Here is a 22,534-nt window from a genome sequence, read left to right as displayed (position 1 = left end):
CATTTCTAACACTGCCTCTGATCCATGACCCAGTTCATCAGCACCACTCCAGCCCCACGCTCCAGTCTCCCTGCATCACATCCACGGCACTGGCGCCAGCTGTCAGGAGCCCACTACTGCACCTGTTGCTACCCCCTCCCGCTTTGATAGGGCACTCCTCCACCGTATCGTACAGCAGATGGACAGACTGGAGAGACGGCTCACCAGTACTGTGTAGAGCCTTGACCTGCTTTGGTCCCAATTAGACAGTGACCTCTCATGAGCCCATTTTTAATTTGTTCTTTTGGTGGGAGGGACTTGTTGTGGGTGAACAAGGTGGGGAGGAAGTTGGGACCTGGTTTCACGTGGGACTTTGGTTTGACTGTTTGAGGATATGGGCTATTTGTTAGGGGATAAGGGTGGGCCTGTTGTGGGTAGAAAGACTGAGTTTTCTTATTTGTTAAAAGTAAAATGGGAACATTTACTTTACTTAATTTATGCTTCAAATGTTCATTTTGGTGTTTTAGTTTGCACTGCTGTCTTTCATTGTAGCCTGATTTTTAAATCTGCAAAAGAAAAGCATGCCATTTACTTATACCCATGCTCTACTGCCCTCTGTAACCATATTGACCACTAGGAGATGTTTGCATTGCCTATTTTGTCTGCAAAAACCTAGATACAGACAACCAACAGACAACTAACATCTTCAACAGTTCACTTAAATCCATTGTTCTTCACGTACATGAATAGATGAAGCGAGGGCTGATACCTCAGTTTTATTACTGCAGGGTTTTCCCTAGGTGGCATCCTAACTTAAGGGGGTGGTAGTAGTAGCAGGCTAGTGTGCTAGCAGGTAAGACACAATTCACCACTCCCACCTATGAGAACTACAGCTGCAGGACTAAACAAAGGGTTATCCATCACTGGCAACTAGATTGAAAGAAAACAGAGAGTTAGTAGGTCATATATTACATCATAACTTTAGGAAGACAGAGACCAGACTGCTACAATGAAAGTATTTGACAAACAACAAATACCTGCTATGATAATAAAACTAGTAATATCAGCTTCTTCTGAGCAATGGGGAGGTAGTATTTAAAAACTCCAAGGAACTGGAATCCTTGAGTCAGGAGAAATGGGCTCAGATTCAGGAGTGGTTGGATAAGGTTAAGTGTTTACGCAACACAACGTAAGGCCTTAATGATGATGTTAATGGAGCCGCATATGGAATACTGCTCAGATAATAGAAAGTCATGCAGTGAGCTGGTGTTGCTTTCACCACATTGGCCCAGCAAGTGTGTGATCCTTTATGGCGTAAAATTATGTCACACCTCAATAATTCATCCAGTGTGAGGGAAGAGAGTTAGGGGCTCAATTAATGGATGGGAAAGGGGATTTGGGGAAAGGTGTAACAAAGACAAACATTAAAGAAAAAAAACTATGACAATATTCTTTGGGGTGCTGAGCAGCACACCATCTTCAATCTGTTGTGTAAGGGAGCAATGAAGGGATGAGTATGACACAGTTCAGTTAAATGCATATTAGTCCTTCTGCCCCCACAGAGACCCACAATAGTATATCTCCAAATGGTATGCCTTCTAGGTTTGAAAAATATATATCATGGAGGATTGACATTAACCTACCCAATTCTAAAAATGATGATTGTTAGAAGAAAAATGATACTGTATTGCTTAATGGGCCAGTGCATCACCATTCTTCTTTGAATGTCTGTCACTCTTCGGTGCCTGACTGAACCTGTTCAATAGATAAGCTAGAGTGTTGAGCATATACCATGTTTTGTTCATGCAGTGCAGGACTAGAAGAAGTCCTGTGTATTAAAAAACAGTAACTGTGTTACTGAGTAGAGGAGAGGGACAGAAGGAAGCAAAGTAAGCTTCATGTGGAGTCAGGAGTGTCCACAGAAGACTCAGAGGCAGAGCGAGAACATAAAGAGGAATTTCACATTTGAGCCAGCAATGCAGCAATTGCAAACTCAGCAGCATTTCCCAAATCAACGCACCTCTCTCCAGTCTATAGACTTGAGTGAGTGCCAGTTGTCAAAGTCTTCGAAATCACCATGGTTTTGCTTTAAAGTCCATAACTTTCTTCTTCTAGCTGTTGAGGTAGTCCCGTCCTGAGTTCTTCCATCCTCCTTCTCCTTCTCCTGTAACTCCGTCCCAGTCCCAAATCGAGGGAGGCACAACTGTGTACTGTACTGCTGTTGAAGAACAAATAGACAAAGAGAATTGGAGTATTCTGTGTAGATTTGTGTCTGGTAACTAAAGTGACTGGTTTGGTCTCTGAGGAACCACAAAAAAGGAGTGGACCTGCAAGTAAATGTTGCTAATTTTGAAAGGCTGGTCACCGTCAGGAAAAAATGATGATCCATCAGCCCCAAAACATTGTAAATCATCAAAATTAAGTTTACAAATTTGTTGCACTCCCTCCTTTACTGTCAGCCACCACAAACATCATCAATCATCACTCACAATCACTCAATATATCAACACTCATTGGTGCAATAGTTAGTATCTACTTCTTCCAATCCAAGCACGATGCTTGATTGTTACAAAATATTATTTCCTCTTTTATGGTAGCAGCACATTGGAATTTGGCATTGGCACTGGCAGTTTTTTATTCAATTATTTTCTGGGGCAGCCCTGCTAGACGATATAAAAAAAGGATAGGAAATGGCATGTGAGAGAGGTAGGCATTGTCTCCAATGTCCTGAAGGGAATGTGGGAGGTTCTTCAATGCACACAAGACCAACAATATTTTTTCAAAGATAGAAATAAGAAGTTCAACAAGAAACAATAAAAAAGTTCTATGATCGGACTGAAATACTCAGTCTGGGAAGTAGGGTTCTTCCTCAAACTTATGTTATTAACCCAGAAGTTGGTCAGCCAAGACCCTTGGTTCTGACCACCTTTTAGGAACAGTGTAATCAGGTGGTATAAAATTCTGGTTCAATTTGATCATTGTTAATCTCTCCATGTTTTAAGGAAAGAGACTGGTCCTTCTCACTGAAACTACTGCACCATCTGCACTGAACACACTCTCAACAGACATGCTGGCTACAGAACAAGCTGGATGCTTTATTGCCGGACTACTGAGCTCTGGCCTATGGTGCATCTTTCCATACCAATACACCAATGGGTTTTGATCTACATACACTTCTTTTGGGTCTTCCACATACTCCTGGACACACTCTGAAGTGTAATTGATGTTGCAACTTGCTCACCCTCTTTTGCCTTCACCTCTGCACTGGACTTAAGACCTGTCACTCAAAACTAAGCCAATCCTGGGTTGGATTCTTCTCATTCTGTTATTGCCAGTGTTCTTTGTGCTGGTATTGACTGCTGCGAGACAAGACTACTCCTCTAGAAGTTGAAGGTGGCACCTGAGAACTGTAGAGTGGGTCTCTAAGTTCCAGCCGTTCTTCTTCCAAATCTCCGGCTTTCTCAACAATCCATTTAATGTATTTTGAAATATCCCCTTCAGAAAAAAGGAATGAAAGAGGAAAGACATTATTTGTAGCATGGATCAAGTAGGATGGCACAGATGTATTCTTTGGACAAGATAATGTCATTTTGCACTTTGCATTACAAGTCAAGCAATCGTTTAGGCTCTCAACCAAGACATGCGCTTCCGGGTTTCCGTTCACACCTCTGAAAATGAACCTTTAGGATACCCCCTTTAGCTGGTCCTGTAGCAGATGCAACAACGGGATAGCTTGGCCCATCCTACTATTCTCCTTGCTGACTTCCTGTGTGGAAACCTCAAAAGGGAGCATCATCTGTTTCAAGCATTTGACTAGGCCTCATCTGTCCGCATCCATAGTCATAACTTTTCCATTTGCACTCCCTCCTCTTAGTCAGATCTGCTCTGCTCAAACAGAAGTTGCAACCTATAATAGGTTAAGTTCCAATGTGTTGGCACCTTCTGCATCAGGCCTTTAACTAGTACTCTGTTGCCATGCTGAATAATCTGCAGCTGTTTCCGGGCTTTAAAAGAATGGCTGAAATAAGTGCACATTCATCTGCATGTGGCCAGTATGTTGGTTAATATGGCCCTCATTACAACCCAGGCGGTTGGTGTTAAAGCGGCGGTAATACCACCAACAGGCCGGTGGCAAAAGAAATGGAATCATGACCACAGCGGAAATCGCCAACACAGACAGCCACTTTAACACTCTGACCGCAATGGCAGTAGCAACAGACACCGCGGCGGTAACCGCCAACAGCCAGGCGGAAGACAATGTACTGCCCACTCCATGACAACCTGCCCATCCACCAGCTTTTCCGGGGCGGTACCAACGCAATAAAAAGCACTGCAGAAAAAATACTTTGAAGGGATACCACTCACCTCTCAAGACTCAAGGAAGAACCAGGACGCCATGGAGCCTGAGCTGCAGGTTCTCCCCATGTTGGTGTATCTACTCATATACCAGGAGCACCAACGCCGGCGATAACGACCACATGAGTACTGCACCTAGCACACAAGGGGGGGAGGAAAAAGGGAGTGACACACACTCGCAATACGCAACACACACTCCCCCACCCACACCCCAACACCATACACACAAACACATGCAACAACATTACATACACACCCCGTAACCCTCTGGAATAACGCAAGGACAAACGGAATGGAGTCAAATTAGTGTAATATTAGAAATAGTTAGAAACACGTTCATAAATAAATAAACAGTATGTACAATATATACAAAAAGAGGGACAATGTCCACACAAAAATAGTCCGTAGCTCACGGGGCCATAACACATAGGCCAAGCCCACACTTAACTCCTATGTCAATACGCAGAGAACACTGCAGGGGCATCAGGTCGAAAACACACAGACACCTCAGGGGGATAGGGAAGGGGGGGGCACCTCAGCCGGATGATGGTACAACGCCACTGCTCCTGGAGGGGGCTCCATGCCCACTGCTTGGTCCTGGGGAGTGCAAAGCCACAGTCTCTCTAGTGGGTAGTTTCCCCACTGCTTGGTCCTGGGGAGTGCAAAGCCACAGTCTCTCTAGTGGGTGGTTTTCCCACTGCTTGGTCCTGGGGAGTGCAAAGCCACAGTCTCTCTAGTGGATGCCTTCTTCCACTGGTTATGGAGGGGGCTTTGTGCCCAGGGTGCTTCATCCAGCCAAGGAGAAGGTGAGTGGATGCCTTCTTCCACTGATTTTGGAGGGGGCTTTGTGCGCAGTGTGCTTCATTCAGCCAAGGATAGGGTAAGTAGATGCCTTCTTCCACTGGTACTGGAGGGGGCTTTGTGCGCAGTGTGCTTCATTCAGCCAAGGATAGGGTAAGTGGATGCCTCCTTCCACTGGTACTGGAGGGAGCTTTGTGCGCAGTGTGCTTCATTCAGCCAAGGATAGGGTAAGTGGATGCCTTCTTCCACTGGTACTGGAGGGGGCTTTGTGCCCAGGGTGTTTCATCCAGCCAAGGTTAGGGTGAGTGGATGCCTTCTTCCACTGGTTCTGGAGGGGGCTTTGTTCCCATTGTGCTTCAACTTGCCAAGGATAGGGTGAGTGGATGCCTTCTTCTACTGGCTCTGGAGGGGGCTTTGTGCCCTGTGATGCAGATCTTGGGGAGTGCTAGGTCACAGTCCTTCACCTGGGGGTCAGATCCACAGGATTTGCAGTGGGCAGGATGCATGACACTCCATGGAGGCAGTACTACAGTCCATCCGCCGGCGGCTACGGCTGCACTGTGGGGGTAGTGCTGGTGCAGGTGCCGGTGCTGCCAGTGGTGGGGGGAGGCTCCAGCCCTTCCCCTTCAGCCTCGGACGGCTGCCCATGGGGGCTGCTGCTGCTGCCAGTGGTGCTACTTGTGGCTGTGCTAGCCGCGGCGCAGGTGGCGGTGCAGGTGGCGGTGCTGGCGGTTGTGCTGATAGCCACCAGTCTATTCAAAGAAAAAAACTCTTCTCTCTCTGGTTATTCAAAAAGACAATCCATACATCAACTAATTCAATAATTTAACTAACATATAAACAAATACAAAAACATAATGACCAAATATTTATTCATAATAATATACAATAAATACATACGAATTTGAACCAGACATGGAAAAACACAAAAACTAATATCACATACACACAGACTCAGGACTTCAGACATATACACAACAAATAACACAAATTACAATTTCAATATAAACCTTTCATATTTCAAAAGCAAAAAACAAAAATAGAAATTTAATACACTAATACACCATATCAACAATACATGAAATGTAAATAACAATGTAAATATTCAAATTTATCATCAACTGTAACAAATATATATTTCTCTTATACTTGTGTTTTATTCTTTAATCGCCTTTACAAAGTCCTTATATTTAAAAAAAAAACTATGATTCTAGAGACAGTTCATATTACTGGATCCAAGATATATCCACCAGTTTATATTTTCCAAGATCCTCAGCTGTATTTACCAAAAAGCAGGAGTATAGATCTTCTGCCAGCCAGCCAGGTCATAGCCAACGCGCGTTTCGGTGGATAATAACACCAACAGATATTTTTAGCCACCTTCATCAGGGCTGTGCACAAAAGTGCATTTATAGGCTGGAATCTTATCTATTAACCAAATAAAATCCAATAAACTAAGAAACTCTTCTGTTCGGATATATCAAATAAAATCCAATAAACTAAGAAACTCTTCTGTTCGGATGTATCAAATTTTAAATATGTTGAACCATGTCTCTTATTCATTTTTTTACAATTACAATAGTGCATGTCACAAAAATGGTCCAAGCTTCAAATGTGTTGTGGGTGTCCTTCAAGAACAAAGTGAAAGAAAGTGACCTAATCTCAACATATACACGAGCAATCTGTAGAAAGCAAAAACCTGCACCACGACACCCAATGCGTGCTTCACATGCTCTGCTCAACCTCACCCTAGTGTCCACAAATACTATTTAAAATGGATCACTGTTACTTCTCAAAAGGACTCTTCCTCCTAGTTGTCACCAAACCAGGGCTGTTTGCGAGCAGAAACGCTCGATGTAGGATAGTTGGTACTAAATATAAAACAGTCCAGATTAAAAGTTTGTGATCTATAAATAAATCTATTCAACACCCCTAAAGAAAAACATACATCACATAAAATCAACACCATTCACCAAAGCTTAACTAGATTGTTTAAACCTCACAACTAACTGCCTAAGATCCATCAATCTCAATTACAAATGGCCTCTCACTTTAGTTAGCTCACAGACCCTTCTATTCCCACAAAATACCTATTACAATACCTGCTCGCTGTACTTTTATGCCCCGCTTTCACATCACAACGCATACTCGTCGTTGCTTCATTTGCGACAAGCCGACTACCCGAGAGCCCCTCGGAGTGGCTATTTCACCTCGCTTCCTGGTTTGTAGAGCTAGATGAGGTGGCCATCTTTAAACATATAAACCGGCAAAGACAATCCAAAATCAGAGTTAAATAGAATTCACCCGTAATTTCAAGGCTATTAGAAAACAAAGGGTCTACTACCAAAGACCCATACAGAACTCAATAGCAGTATGTAAAAATATACTGGTTTATCCTAATCAACACCCAAACCGAAAAACAGGTTAAAACATATATATATATATATATATATATATATATATATATATATATATATATATATATATATATGTAATTTCATCCTAGTCTCAAATTTGTTCCACAGGATGAATGTCCCTATACAACATCAAGGATTCTCGTGGGCAAAAAATACATATTACTCCATCCTACAAAGAAAATAAGAAAGAGACACTTACTTCAACTGGCCGATAAAACGTAAAAGGAGAACACTCCTCAATGTCATACTTATACTTGCCCAATCAGTGCAAAGCTAGTAGATCCCCTATCAAAATAAGTACATCATTTAGGACCCTATCGACAGAAATACTTGACCATATTTGTCCATGATTAACTTATAGCATTCTGCCATGGTATTTCGGAAATTAATCCTTTTCTGAAACTGTCCAGATAAAAGATCCAGAACACTTCTTGTTTCTTTCTCTTTTTAATCACCATCTTCCGCACCACTCAATTCAATTTTCTCCAATATGGTCCATCTGATATCTTCTTCTCTGTGTTTATGCTCTTGCCAATGTACAGCCAAAGGAGCATTCGCTCTCTTTGTCCTACATGCTGAACAGTGTTCGTAGTACCTGAATCTGAATTCCCTAGATGTTTCTCCTACATAGCCTAGGTTACATGGGCATATGATCAGATACACTACAATTTTCGCTCTACTATTTGTCATCTGTCTCAGTGCAACATTCTTATTATTGTGGGTCACAACACTCGTTGTCATTGCTCCCTTACAGGCTCCACGAGTACCACATTTGTGGTTACCTTTCACTGGTTCCAACCCACAAATGGATTTTTGTAGCAATTTACTTTGTGTTTTTACTGCAGATTTTACCAAAATATTCCTCAAATTTTGGTTTCTTTTGAAAGCAAACATAGGTCTCTCCAAAGGTTGCTGTTCAATTCCCATATTTAGCCACCAGGCCACCAGGCCTTCACCTGCAAGCTCGGGCGGCTGAAGTGCCTTGGCTGGTGTTCTGTGCCCCTTCCTGCCCTTGGCAGATGGTGGTGCCTCCTTGGGTCTGCCAGCTGGATTCTTTCAAGTGGCCTTGTTGGGTGGTTGTGGCTCCTTCTCCTTGCTGGATGCTGTCCCCTTCTTGCCCTTGCTAGGTGGCGGAACCTTCTTGGCCTTGGCAATTGTTGGTGCACACTGCCTGGGCTGACAGGTGCCCCCTTAAAGCCTCTGACTGCTGCAGAAACCACAGCGGACGTGGACTTGATGGCTGAGGTGCTGGGCTGGGTTCTGGCCACCCTGGCCCGAGGTGAAGGACTGGGGGGGGGGAGGAAGAGGTCAAGGGTGGCTAGGAAAAGCTTCTTAGGGACATTGGGGTGGGAAGAAGGTAAAGGTTTGGGAGTGGAGGAAGAGGGAGTGGTTGTAGGAGGTATCAGTCTGCTGTGTTTGGGTGCAGGTGCATGAGCTGGATGCTGTTGTGAGGTGGATTGCTGTTGGGTGGATGTTGGGTGGATGTTGGGTGGATGTTGGGTGGATGTTTGCGTTTGTGTACTTTGGGAGGAGGGGTCACAGAAACAGTGGGAGAGGACACAGGGGACGTGTGCATTGATGTGGGGGTGGTGACTGCCAGTGAGAGGCATGTGGTGATAGGTGTGCTGGTGATGGAAGTAGTGGATGAGGATGTAGTGCATGCAGGTGTGAGTGGGGACGCTACTGGGATGGTGGTGGACGATGAGGAGGAGGGGGACACAGTGGAGGCAGTGCATGTTGGTATGTCTGCATCTGGATGGTGCTTGTGTGGTTGCCTGTGAGGTAAAGTGTTGTGCTTGTGTTTCCCTGAGCCACTTCTGTGTGTTGATTTAGGTGAATGCTGGTCTGAAGGTGTTCTTGGGATAGGCTGGAGTTGAGGGGATTGGGACTGGGTAAAGGAAGTTGGAGGGGGAGGCTGGAGACGGACAATGGCTGCCATCAGTGCAGAGGCCAGAGCCTGAAATGCTCTCTGTTGGGCCGCCACACCAGAGTGAGTGCCCTGCAGGTATGCAGTTGTTTGTAGCAAATGCCTTTCGACACCCTAGATGGCATTCAGTATGGTTGACTGCCCAACAGTGAGGGATCTCGGGAGGTCAATAGCCTTCCCACTGAGGGCAGCAGGGCTGACTGGGGCAGGGCCTGATGTGCTTGGGGCGAAGGAGATGCCCACCCTCCTGTGTGAGCGGGCACGGGAAACACGCTGAGGGGCTGCTGGGAGGGTGTGCTGGTACAGGGTTGGCGGCTGTACCTGTTGTTGGGGTGGGCATAGAGGTGTCTGCCACTGCCAGGGAGCTTTCATCGAAGGAGGAGTCGCTGTCTGCAGTGTCCCCTCCTGTCTCTGTCGTGGTGCTCCCCTTGCCCTCCGTCCCACTGGTGCCCTCACCGTCGGTGGATTCAGCCTCCAGGCCCATGTGGGATGCAGCTCCCTCCATTGCCGGTGCCTCTGCTCCTCCGTCAGATGATGCTAATGCACACAAGGACATGGTGAAAAAACAAGAAGGAGGGGAAAGACAGAGGGTACACTTGGTCAATGCCAGCAACAACACTACCATTGGCATACAAAACACACAGGGATCAGCCCTATGCACTAGGCCATGCACTACCAGTTACAAAGCTAGTCACCAGCCCATGGAGTACATAGCATAACGCCATCAGCTGCACACCTGAAACCAACAGGACCCTGCCCAGTAGTAGATGGCCACTAACACTATTGGGGTTGGAGTGCTTCAGAGCCTGCCCAACAAGGGACCTCTCCTGCCATGTTCACCCTGGCCTAGGGACACTTACAGACCTCATCCCCCACCCAGGTAAAACCTTAAAGCATGCAAAGTAAGGAATCTGTACTCACCCCCTTGTGGCTGCTGTGATGCCTTCAATCGCCCATCCAACTCCAGATAGGCCACCGCCAGGATGCGGAACACTGGGGGGTCAGGGTATAACGGGCACCCCTTCCTCGTTGGGAGTCCAGCCCCAGCTGTTTTACTCCTGCAAAATAGATCCAGTGTGCAGTGTGCACATGTAATCAGTAGCCTGACAAGTCGTCCACATGTCTATCGACAATTGCTACTAAACTTGTCCAACCTAGCCTTCTTGCTGTGCTGCCTTGCGTCAAAACAAAAGGGCAGTAATGTGCCATATCTACGAGATACTGTGCATTCCTGTCCTTTTACCCTGCTCTACCACACTTGCTGCTGCTGTGCACCAACGTGGGTACCCTTGCAATTTGGTGAAAGGGTGGCTGTGTTGCGGTGATGATAATTTTTGTGCAGGAAGGGGCACCTTCCTGCACAAAAACAATCCCAAGAGGAGTTTTCCTCTTTCTATGTGTGCTGAAAAATGCAGCACACATAAAAAGAGGAAGAAATGGGGAGAAATAAAGAATTTCTCCTGTTGCATAACTTCTACACCACTCCTGGGGTAGTGTGGGGTTTTGAAGCAGTATACAAAACTTTGCAAATCTGGGAATGTGTCAAAATCTATGGGTGTTGCATGGGAACCCCCATGCAACCCCAATGCAAATGCCTCCCAAACGCAAAGTATCGCAATGCAGAGACTTGCGCTACGTTGCCTTACTCCATATCTTAAAGGCCATGTAAAGCTATGCAAAGAGGCTTTGCGTGGCCTTGTAGATATGGGTTAGCATCCTGCGCTGCAAATGCATCAAAGAAAGTGATAAATCAGTGGTGCAGGCCACTTGTAAATCTGAGACAAAGTCCTTAAATCCAAAGATATATCCGGGAGACAAAGACAGTGATCCTTCCACCTCGAAATCCAAGTGAAAAGTGACCAGGAAATGGACAAATCATTGGGAGGAGCCTGCCTTACAGTAACAGGAAGTTGGTGTCTCTGTCGCACCTTCTCTTTGAAAAAAAGCCTTCTCACACTAAAAGACAACTTGAATGGTCCATTGGAGAAGAAGATCCAGTCAAAAACCTTGTTTAGACACTGAAACTCTACTTCAGGTGAATTTGCGATCGTGAGCGGGACTGTTTTAGCTGCCATTGCATCCAGAAGCAGTACAAGTGAACGTGAAGTCTCTCACTTGCATCTGGAAGCAGCGTGAGAGAATGCAAAGGCTCACGTGAGCTCGCTAGCTGCCCAAGAGAATAGTGGCACTTACGAGCGAGTGCCAAAACCAAATCTTGTGTACGTGAATAAACTCCGCTCCAAACCAGATTGTGGTTTTCAGGAACTCCATACTACTCCACCTAGCGAGCAGTGCCAGAATTCTGCAAGCTCTGATGGCAGAGCATAGTTCTACTCCCAAGCCTACTATAGAACTATCTTGTTGATGCAAGCGCCTTCAAAAATTGCGTAGAGATTGTAAATTGGCAGCTATCCAACTATATTGAATCCAACAGTCCTCTTCACTATAGTCAGGATTCAGAATGAAATTGAGCACAGACACAGCAGTATTGGAAGTCTCCGAAGTGGCTAAATGCACTTTACTTGCAGCTGGAAAGGCAGACCTGGTACTGCTGGAACTATCGCCTGATTTTGATACGGTCCCACAATGTAGGCTGCCTGCCTTTCTTCACACCAGTTCTTAGAGAGTTAAGACATTTTCCTCCGCTTCACCACAATAAAAGGAAAACTAAGGGGTCACAAAGTAAAGAAGAGTGGTCTCTAAGCATAAGTTAAACAAAGGTATATATTCTCTACTGACAAAATACAGAGCCCGAAATAAAAGTTTCATGATCTGAAAATACAGTGGATGTTCAAAGAAAAAAGCAGCGTTTATGATAGAATGATCCAGCATCCCAGATGCTTTTTCGAAAGGTTTGATGGTGCTTCCTATCAAAAGACTATCTGTCCTGATGATGACCCATTATTGATTTTTTCTCTTATGTTGGGTTGAAACATCGACAAGATTGGATGTGGATTAATGTCAAATAGTTACTTCCAAACACCTGCAGTATAAGGGTTTATGTGAAGATCACTAACTTTTTAACCACATTTTATTGTATATAACACTGTGGCATTTTACGTGTTACTCACCTTCAGTGTGCCATCACCCTAGGAGCACAATTACATTTGAGATTCATTTATATCATTCTTGCATAATCAATATGAAATTGTTCAGTAAATAAAAAATGAAAGAATAAAATAGGTTCAATTTGACAAAACATTTTTGAGTTATAATTTCTAAATATTGCTCTAGAAGTCAAGGGTTATACTTCCCCCTTTGGCCCAACACAATTTAGAGATATTTATATTTATATATTTATGTACCCAGGTCCACAGATTACTGGGTTTGCCTCATTTTTCCTAATAGATTGTCTTCACAACATATTTATCAGGGTCACAGTGATGAAGTGACTGAAATACTTTCTCGAAGACACATGCCAAGAGGTCTGGTTGCCACCTTTCTCGTCCAGTAAGAACAGTGTCTCAGTTGGAGGGCCCCATGGCTCAGCCCTTAACCTAACAGTGTTTAGTATCTATATGACCCCACTAGTGACATTGTTCTTTTGGGGCCAAGATAATCTCATGTGCCAATGACACCCAGCTGCTATCTTCTTTTAAGAAAGGTGATCAAATTGCTTAAGAAGCCATTCAACTCTGCCTATCCTCCACATTTTAGTGGATGAGTATTAACCAACTCAAATGCAACACTGATAATGACAGAGGTTCTTTGCTTTGAGCATAATTTCCCTCTTTACATACCAGCTCATTGGTTGGATAGGCCTGCCTACCTAATGCCTAAGTCCTAAATTGAGGCAGTAAAAAATCTGGGAGACAAGTAGTTGACTCTACAACACTAAATCAACACAGTAGTTGGCATGTGTTTTGGTCTTTTGCAAACTGCTAAAAATTTCTTGCTGATACTCTGCATGTCTACAAGGATAACAGTGATCCTGGCCTTGATTATTTCAGGCTTGACTATGCCAATGCCTTTTAATCAAAACATCCACAATACTTGCTGAAGAAACTACAAACAGTCCATAAAGCAGTGGGACATCTAGTCCTCAAGTTACCTAGACAAGCATCAGTTTTGTCACACCTGAATAATCTGCACTTTCTCCCAGTTTCAAAAAGGATCCAGTTCAAGACTTTGGTACTTTTGCATGGAGCTTTGAACAACTCGAGACCTGAACACCTGTCTTCCAAGATTCAATACTACACTCTCTTCAGAAATCTAAGATCCTACCATTGCCATCTGGAAAAAGACCCTAGAGTCAGGCAGGTAAAATCTGGAGGTGGCTCCTTCTTTTTAGTGGGCCCCCAAGCCCGGAACAGCTATCCCGATGAATTACTTCAAATAAAAAGTGAGCGGTCCTTTAGAAAACAACCCAAGACCTGGCTTCTTACTCTCTAACTCTGACATTCTGTTCTCTCTTACATTCCACCCACAATTAGGACACTCCTCAAAGTAGTCAAGTGCTCTAAAAATTCTGCTATTCATTCAACACAGTGCAGAACTGCATTGTGCTAGGAGAAGGGTCCAATGCAGCACCATATCTAGTAAAATAAGGTGTTGCTCAACCCTTCTGCAGTGTTGGTGCTCTTTGTGCCTCTATACCGCAACACACACACACATATTTACATCATAGTGCAAAGGTGCACATATAAAGTCTAGTATAATAAATTAGGTTATTGGTTGAGGAAGGTGAAACCCTAAATTAACCTGCACTCAATACTCTCATAGCTTGACACAGAGCAGTCAGGCTTAATTTAGAGGAAATGTGTAAAGTATTTATGCAGCAACTCACATAATAATACGGTGAAACCCAACACAATTTAGAAAAAAAAGTATAATGTAATAAATGTAATAAATAATTTAGGGCAAAACAATAAACAATAAACATCCAATCTGTAAAACTGTAGATATGTAAGATGTAAATGTCCCGCAGCACAGCAAATCTGTTGCTAAATATATGTGTATATAAATATATATATATTTACATATATATATATATATATATATACATATATATATATATATATATATATAATTATATATATATAATATTCCTTAATCCTTTGTGTAAGTCTGCACCCATACGGCAGACAGAGACGGGATCGCAAATCAATTTATTCCAGCAAATTTACAAATCGCCCAACTCGTTTCGAGAGTCAGAGCTCCCTTGATCACGAGCCCAAAGTAAAATGTAATAAATAATTTAGGCCAAAACAACAAACATCCAATCTGTAAAACTGTAGATATGCAATTTAAAAGATGTAAATGTCCAGCAGCGTAGCAAATCTGTTGCTAAATATATATATATATATATATATATATACATACATATATACATACATACATATGTTTATATATATACACACACACACACACACACATATATATATATATATATATATATATATATATATATATATATATATATATTTATATATAGATTTGACTGGTGGTTGCCAGTAAGTAGTTAAAGTTAGGACAATGTTTCCATAGAAAAAGCGTTTTTTTGACTTGCTTATATCTTTGCCACCGTTTGACAAATCTTCACAAAATTTTCCCCAAAAGTGGACAGTGATTCTTGTTGCAGTTTTGGGGTGATCCGTCAAGCGGGGGCAGAGCAAAAAACAATGTGTTGCCCATGTTAAATCCCATAGGACCTGTCAACACGTCAACAACCCGAAATACTGGACGGAATTACACCAAATTTAGCAGACAGCTAGCTTCCAGCATGCAGACTGTGCTGTTTGTTATTTGGTAAAAATCCGTTCAGTAGTTTGGGATATATTTAAGGGGAACTAAATTTGTATACCTCTGGCTGCAAATTGCTCGTGAAAAAAATTGTGAACTTCCATGAATATGTGTCTATAAAAAAGGATTGCAATTGGCTGACTGCAACCGGACTAGGAAATTACGACCAGTGGTGTGATATAGGTGTGTTTTATGGGCAAATTATAGGTTTAATTTAATTTTGCACCACAGCGCATGATATTCACACAAATTCATGAATTTCCACGAATTATTTGCAAAATATTTGTGAGAATGGCAAAATTTGAAAGAAAAACCACAGACATTCATACACTAATTCATTCGCCCATACACGCACTGAGAGGCTCAGACGCCCACTAACACCCACTTAGGCACTCATGCAACCACACACACCCACTCATAGAATCACACACCCACTTTCAGACCCACTCAGATTCTCACGCACCCACTCACACATCCACTGAAAGAGACAGGCCTTGTGGCCAACCTGTGCTTCACACAGCCAAAGGCCATGCGGTGTTGGGTAGTTATAAGGGCTTGGCTGCAAGGCCAGGTCTTGTGCCCAACCCCCGACGCACACAACTGAAGGCCGTGCACAGAGGGGGTTGGAATAACGTATAGTAATTAAAATTACTTTATGTTAAAAAACTATAGAAATTCACTGAAAAAGCCAAAGGTTACAGGTACATTATATTTAGGTTCTGAATTTACTCATGCAAAACCACAGAAATTCAGCAGTTATAGTTAGAGTTCTTTTAAGTAACTATAACTCTCGCCCTAAGATAACTATAACTCGTGCACAGCTAGTTACTCCACATATTATGTCATTGATGAGATCTTGTTTGGCATCTTTGATATCCCTGCAACGTTTGCAGTAACATTATAGATATGAAAACTGTGTGTAACTGTGTTAGTTAACATAAGTGGTGAGTTATAGTTACTTTTTTCAGTGAATATATATATATATATTTTGCTGGTCGTGTCCCAACATGGATGTAGGCAGGTAAACATGTGTTTGGCATGCGTCAGTTGCATTTGCAGATCATCCCCAATTTAATAATGGCAGAAGGACAATGACATGGCCCCCGCCAGAAACAACTAACTAAAATGCTGCCTGCATGAAGTAGATTTGTTGGACATAGCAGACTCCACAAAATAAATATAGACATTAAATGGAAAAAAAGACTAACTATCCATAATAGGTTTCAAAACTTACCTAAAATATCTATGAAAACACATAACCAAAAAAAGCAGGATAAATACGGAACATAACTATGAAATCAGAATTTGGGCCTCACCACAACTTTAACGGTCACACCAAAGCCATGAGGAGAACACCACCATCATACCCCCAAGCGTAAAGCAGTCAAAAGTAAGTCCACAATGTGTGTTATATGTTCGCATAAGCTTTATTTTCATCCTGTCAAATCACCATTGCCCATGCCAACACATGTTCATCAATGCAGCCAACTTCTTCAGGGCTATAATGGAAGCATAAATATACATGATTGTCTAAATTGAATATTCTCTCACAATCAACTGTGCCATCTCCCAAGTGAAAAATGAACTCCTCGCGCTCGTTAGCAGGGTAGTGAAAATGACTTAAGTGGTTGTTTCATAAAAAAGAGAGAAGAAGGTGAAAAAGGAAAGCATCCATGCATTTTGTGTGTCAAAACATATTAAGGTAATCATCCATGTGGAAATCAAAGGTCTGATCTCTCGGTGTGTGTGAGCAAACAGTGCTGATTGTAGAGGCCCCCTCACTTCTTGCCCCCATTTTTCACTTTTTGCTGGTGTTTTCCTTACTCTAATGGTGCCCTAGTTATTGCTAACCAGTCCCAGGGCCTGTTCTCTGTGTAAAGTTGATATGCATTTAGTGTAATTATAATTGGCAGTATCAACCTATCTATATGTCCCTAGTTTATGGTAGGGAATGTAGGTTTAGGGACCCCAGCATAGATAGTGCCCCCATAGGTGCACTGCTGAGGTGCCCAGTGTCCTTCTAAAGGCAGGCCTGTCTTGCTGGCTACTTTTAAACTAAAGTTATATGCAATTTTTAGCTCTGTTGTGTCCTTCTCTGATTGGGCAGCCTCTGGCAGCATGGCCAGGCTGCCTTGATGAGGTGTGAAGTAGCCTGTACTGAACACAAAGGATGTGCCTGGGTGAGGAGATCTGCCTAGGCAGATAATGAAACAGGATGGGGGGAGAGCAGCCAAACTGGTCTTCAAAGGCAGGGAAGGACATTTGGAACAGCTCAGGAGCTCCCCCATTTCCTGCAACCCCAGACAATTAGGTGGACTCTTGATTACATTAGGAGAGGGCAGGAGTGGAGTGTGTTTAGGATTATTAGCCACACCAGTGGGTGGGCTCAGCCAGACCTAACCTCCATAATTCAGTTTCTGCCATTTTGGATTTTTAATAAATGTTGCTCCCTGTGATTGATTTTGCCTCACTTCCCAGGAAGTGGCCATCGAAGGGGGACAGGGCTGGCTAGCTTCAGCAGTAGGAATGGAGAGGGAAGATGTCCTCTCCAACCTCCAGGAGGAGGAGGATGATTGCCAAACTGTAATTTCAGCAGCTAGGGCCCCATCCAGAGCTAGTAAGAGGGGAGGGTATGTGGCATCAGTCTAAGAAGAAGCAGACCTGGACATCAGGGTAGGGGAACTTGAGGCCCAGGTAGCCCTCATATCTTTGGTTGCAGAGGAGTTGGCCCTAGAAAAGAAGAAGTGGACAAAGACTGAACAGAGAGATGGTGACAGCAAGAGAGAAGTTGAGGTGTCCATGGGTGATGGGTTCTGCCCCAGGTTACCCTAGACAGTTGTTCCTGCTTATGTAGAGGGAGATGACATAGACAAGTGGTTGGCGGCCTTTGAGACGGCTCTCTAAATGAGAAGGGTTAAGCCCCAATATTGGGGTTCACTCCTATGAAAGTTTGTCCTAATATCTGGGAGGGATAGGCTCCTGACCCTAGGGGGAGAAGAAACAGATTCCTGTCCCAGTATGAAGAGGTGTTAACCAAGATGTTTGGTTTGACCCCTGAGCAGTATAGAATGAAGTTCAGGGACATCCCGAAGGTCAATTCCCAGTCTTGGGTTGACTTTGTAGACACCTCACTGAAGCACCAGAGGGCTGGATACACGGTAACAAAGGGAATATTTATGAGGGGTTATACAGTTTGATCACAAGAGAGCACATTTTGACCAACTGTATCTAAGAGAGGGTACGCCAGCATCTAGTGGACTCTAAGCTGACCATCCTGGAGAGCTGGGGGAGGCAGCTGATGAGTGGTTGAGAACCAGGGTGTTTGTCAAGTCCCAGGGGGTAGACTTCAAGAACGGTAGGCCAGGGTCCCAAAAACCTAAGGAGGGAGGTGGTAAGTCCACCACAGGGACTCCCTCTGTACCGCAGAACCCTAACAAGGAGGGGAGTAAATCCCACTCCCACTCTGACAACCAGAGGCAGGGAGACCCAGAGTTGAAGAATCCCCTGGACAATAAGGCCTGCTTTGACTGTCAGCAGACTCGTAGTAGATGCAGCCTGTCCAAGGAAGGTGGTTAGCACTGGGCCGTCAAGTGGAGCCATGGAGGAGGACTCCTCAGATGATGAGGTCCTCATAGCATGGGGCTGGGAGACAGGACCAGATAGTAGGTTTGTGATCCCTGAGGGTGGGAAGAGGCACTTTCACCCCAATTCAGGTGAGTGGGATCCCTACCACTGGCATGAGAGACATCTGTGCCAGTCACACTATAGTGAGTGACCGGTTGGTGAACCCAAACAAGTTTGTCCCAGGGGAGACCAGGATAGTCAGAATAGCCACAGGTGAGGACACCACCAAACCTGTAGCCATAGTGCCCCTAGAGAGGGAGGGTATACTTAAATGGTTTAGAGTGGTAGTCAGTGCTGACCTCCCCCTAGATTGCCCCCTGGGCAATGACCTCCCAGAGGTAAGTCTGATCGCAGATGGGGCAGTCACACAGGACGCCAACCAACCCAAAGACCTGGAGAGCCAGTCCCTACAGTTAGGAGACATGAGTCCCCAAGAAAAGGGAAGAAAAAAAAGAAGGGTAGGCCACTGTTAAAGAGAGTTCCAGGGAGCAAAAGGCCTTCTGCCTTCTACACTGACAGAAGGGAGAGTGGAAAGAGGGTGTCTCATACAGGATGTGGTAGCCCCCACCCTAAACAGCAAGAGTGGTGCTAGCACCCCACAGTTGCCCCTAAAGCAGCTCACCCACCTGTCAGTGGAGAGCTAAGAGTGTGGGACTGTGTGTTGACAGCTGTCAATAGCCTCTGCTAGGTGCTGACCTTCATGGAAGCACTGCACTTGGCCTCAGAGGCAGACACCAGGGCCGAAAGCAAAACAGGCCCCCTCACCCTCTAGATCATGGTGGGGTTGCTGTAGTTTTGAGTCACCTCTTTGGGTTAGCTAGGTGTTGCCCTAGAAAAGTTAGGGATAGGGGAGGTGGGCATCCCACTACCCAGGTTGGGAAAGAGAGAGGAGGAAGGCACCTGTGGAGGGAGGTTTCAGTTTAAGATGGGCCCTTTCACTGTTAGGATGGGTTCACTACCCTGTGGGGGTAACCATGACATGAGGATGTAAGACAGAGTAGGCCCTGCAAAGGGACAGCCAGTTGTCCTCACTGTCTTCCTTGCCTGACAGGCCAGGAAGACTCTCCCATTGTTGGGCTGAGCCTCCTGGGCACATGGGCTGGAAGTGGCTTGTGTGAGAAAACAGGGCTGATTGTAGAGGCCCTCTAACTTTTTGCCCCCATTTTTCACTTTTTCCAGGTGTTTTCCTGACTCTAATGGTGCCCTGGGTACTGCTAACCGTACCCAGGGACTGTGCTCTGTGTAAAGTGGATTTTCAAATTAGGCTAATTACAATTGGCAGTATCAACCTACCTATATGCTCCTAGTATATGGTAAAGGGCTTATAAGTTTAGGGTCCCCAGTATAGGTAGTGCCCCACAGGTGCACTGCTGTGGGGCCCTGTGTCCTTTTAAAGACAGGCCTGACTTGCTGGCTGCTTTTAAACTAAAGCTATATGCAAATTTGACTTTGGAATTAAAAGTACTTCTAAAGTCTTTAACTACCTTATTTTCACATATAGGTCACCCATAAAGTGTGCCCTAAGTGCCCCTAGGGCTGGGTGCCATGTAAAAATAAACAGGGACCTTATAATATTTGTTTTATAGCCCCTGTTGAGGTAAAATAGATAAATTTGTTGTTCTCTCACTCTAGTGAATGGCCTCCATAGGCTAAAATGGAGAGCCTTTATCTTAATTAACAAAATACCCATAAGAACCAGATATCTGGAGTTTGGCATCAAATTAATTGTTATAATGAATCACACAACTGGTCATTGTTGGATTTAATATAACTAGTTCAGGTAAAGAGTTTTAAAACTCTACCTGAAGTTGCCATCCTCAGTTCTAAAGTGCCCTTCCCTGATTTGGCAGCCTCTGGCAGCCTAGCCTGGCTGCCTTGGTGAGGTGTGTATTGGCCTGAGCCGAACACAAAGGATGTGCCTTGGTGAGGAGATCTACCTAAGCAGGATCTGAAACAGAATGGGGAGAGAGCAGCCAAATTGGTCTTCAAAGGTGGGGAAGGACATTTAGAGTAGCTCAGGACCTCCCCCATTTCCTACAACCCCGGACAATTAGGTGCCCTCTTGATTAGATTAGGAGAGGGCAGGAGAGGAGTGAGTTTAGGATTCTTAGCCACACTAGTGGGTGTGCTCAGCCAGACCTAACCTCGAAAATTCAGTTTCTGCCATTTTGTAATTTAAGGAATGTTGCTCCCTGGGATAGATTTTTGCTTCACTTCCCAGAAAGTGGTCATCAAGGGGGTTGTGGAAGTTTGGAGAAGTTTGCAGAACTTTTGGGAAAAAAGGTCCCTAAATGGACCGATTCACCATCGAGGCTACCCAGCCTGACTTGCAGGTTCGTCCCGCTGGAAAGGTCAGTAGTCCCAGACTTCCAGGATTTCACTGAGGGCTCCTGGAAAGGCAATTCAATGACATCGACTTGAAATTGACTTTCGGTGGACTGTCGTCTGATGTCGGAGAGAACAATCTCCAAAAAAATGACTGTCAGAAGATAAAAAGTTGACCGGGACTTCCTGCAGAGTGTATCCAAGGAGGGCTCCAGGGATGTTGGATTAAGATTCAGCTTTGTCCTGGACAATGATTTTCCTTCTGAAAAATCATCTAAGTCTGAACGTAGAAATCTTCAACGAGGTCTCCTGAGACACACATCCGAAGAGGGCTCCAGGGAGGTCGGATCGCATCGGTGACTTCAACCCGCTTAAGAAAATCTTCAAGAAAATGACTAACTGGGAAGATATACTTTTGACCGAGGCCTCCAGCTTGCTGTAGCTGAGCAGGGCTCCATCGTGATCTGCCTGAAACATTAATTTTCCCCGGTCGAGGTATGACCAGATATCCAGATTGGCGCTTTATTTCTATGTTCTAGAAAACATGAATTCTTTAAAACTTCATATGTTCGGTTCCCTTTATCCAATTTTAATCATTTTGGTGTCATTTTAAAGATAAAAATACAAACTATTTGTATAAATTGGTGTTGGATTTTTATTGTGTTTTGTGTTTTACTTATTTACTGTTTTGTGATTTTTAAATGCTTTATTTCTGTCTCCTATTTTAAGCCTTGTCTCTCATTGTTAAGTTACCCAGGGTTGCACTGGGTTTAATTTATTGAGACCTAACTGGTCTTAGATGGAGATTAGTGGCCTATTGCTAAGTGTAGATACTTATCTGCCCTCATCAATAATACACTTTCCAACAGTGAGTATTGCTAAAATGTAAATCTGTAAATCCCCTACATGCTTATAATTCACGATCTCCTAGTGTACCATAATTATATTGCATTAAGTGCCTCCACGGTGCATGAATCCTAAAATATAAAATACTGCATATATAAACCGAGTGGGGATCAAGAGTGCATCCGGGCCAAAGTATACCAATTTTAGGGCCTCATTCTGACCGCCAGGGTGGAGGCCGGCTGAAGCACCGCCAACAGGCTGGCGGTGCTTCATTTTGTATTACCCGCGGTCGCCCAGCCGGGTCCGGCGGTTTTCCGCCGGATTTCCCCCGGCTGGGGGAATCCTCCATGGCGGCGCTGCTTGCAGCGCCGCCATGGGGATTCCGACCCCCTTCCCGCCAGCCTGTTTCTGGCGGTTTTCACCACCAGAAACAGGATGGCGGGAACGGGTGTCGTGGGGCCCCTGGGGGCCCCTGCACTGCCCATGCCACTGGCATGGGCAGTGCAGGGGCCCCCTA

The sequence above is a fragment of the Pleurodeles waltl genome, chromosome 10, assembly GCF_031143425.1.
Source record: "Pleurodeles waltl isolate 20211129_DDA chromosome 10, aPleWal1.hap1.20221129, whole genome shotgun sequence".
NCBI lineage: Eukaryota > Metazoa > Chordata > Amphibia > Caudata > Salamandridae > Pleurodeles > Pleurodeles waltl.
The sequence above is the reverse complement of the archived record's forward strand: the minus strand, read 5'-3'. Positions refer to the sequence as shown.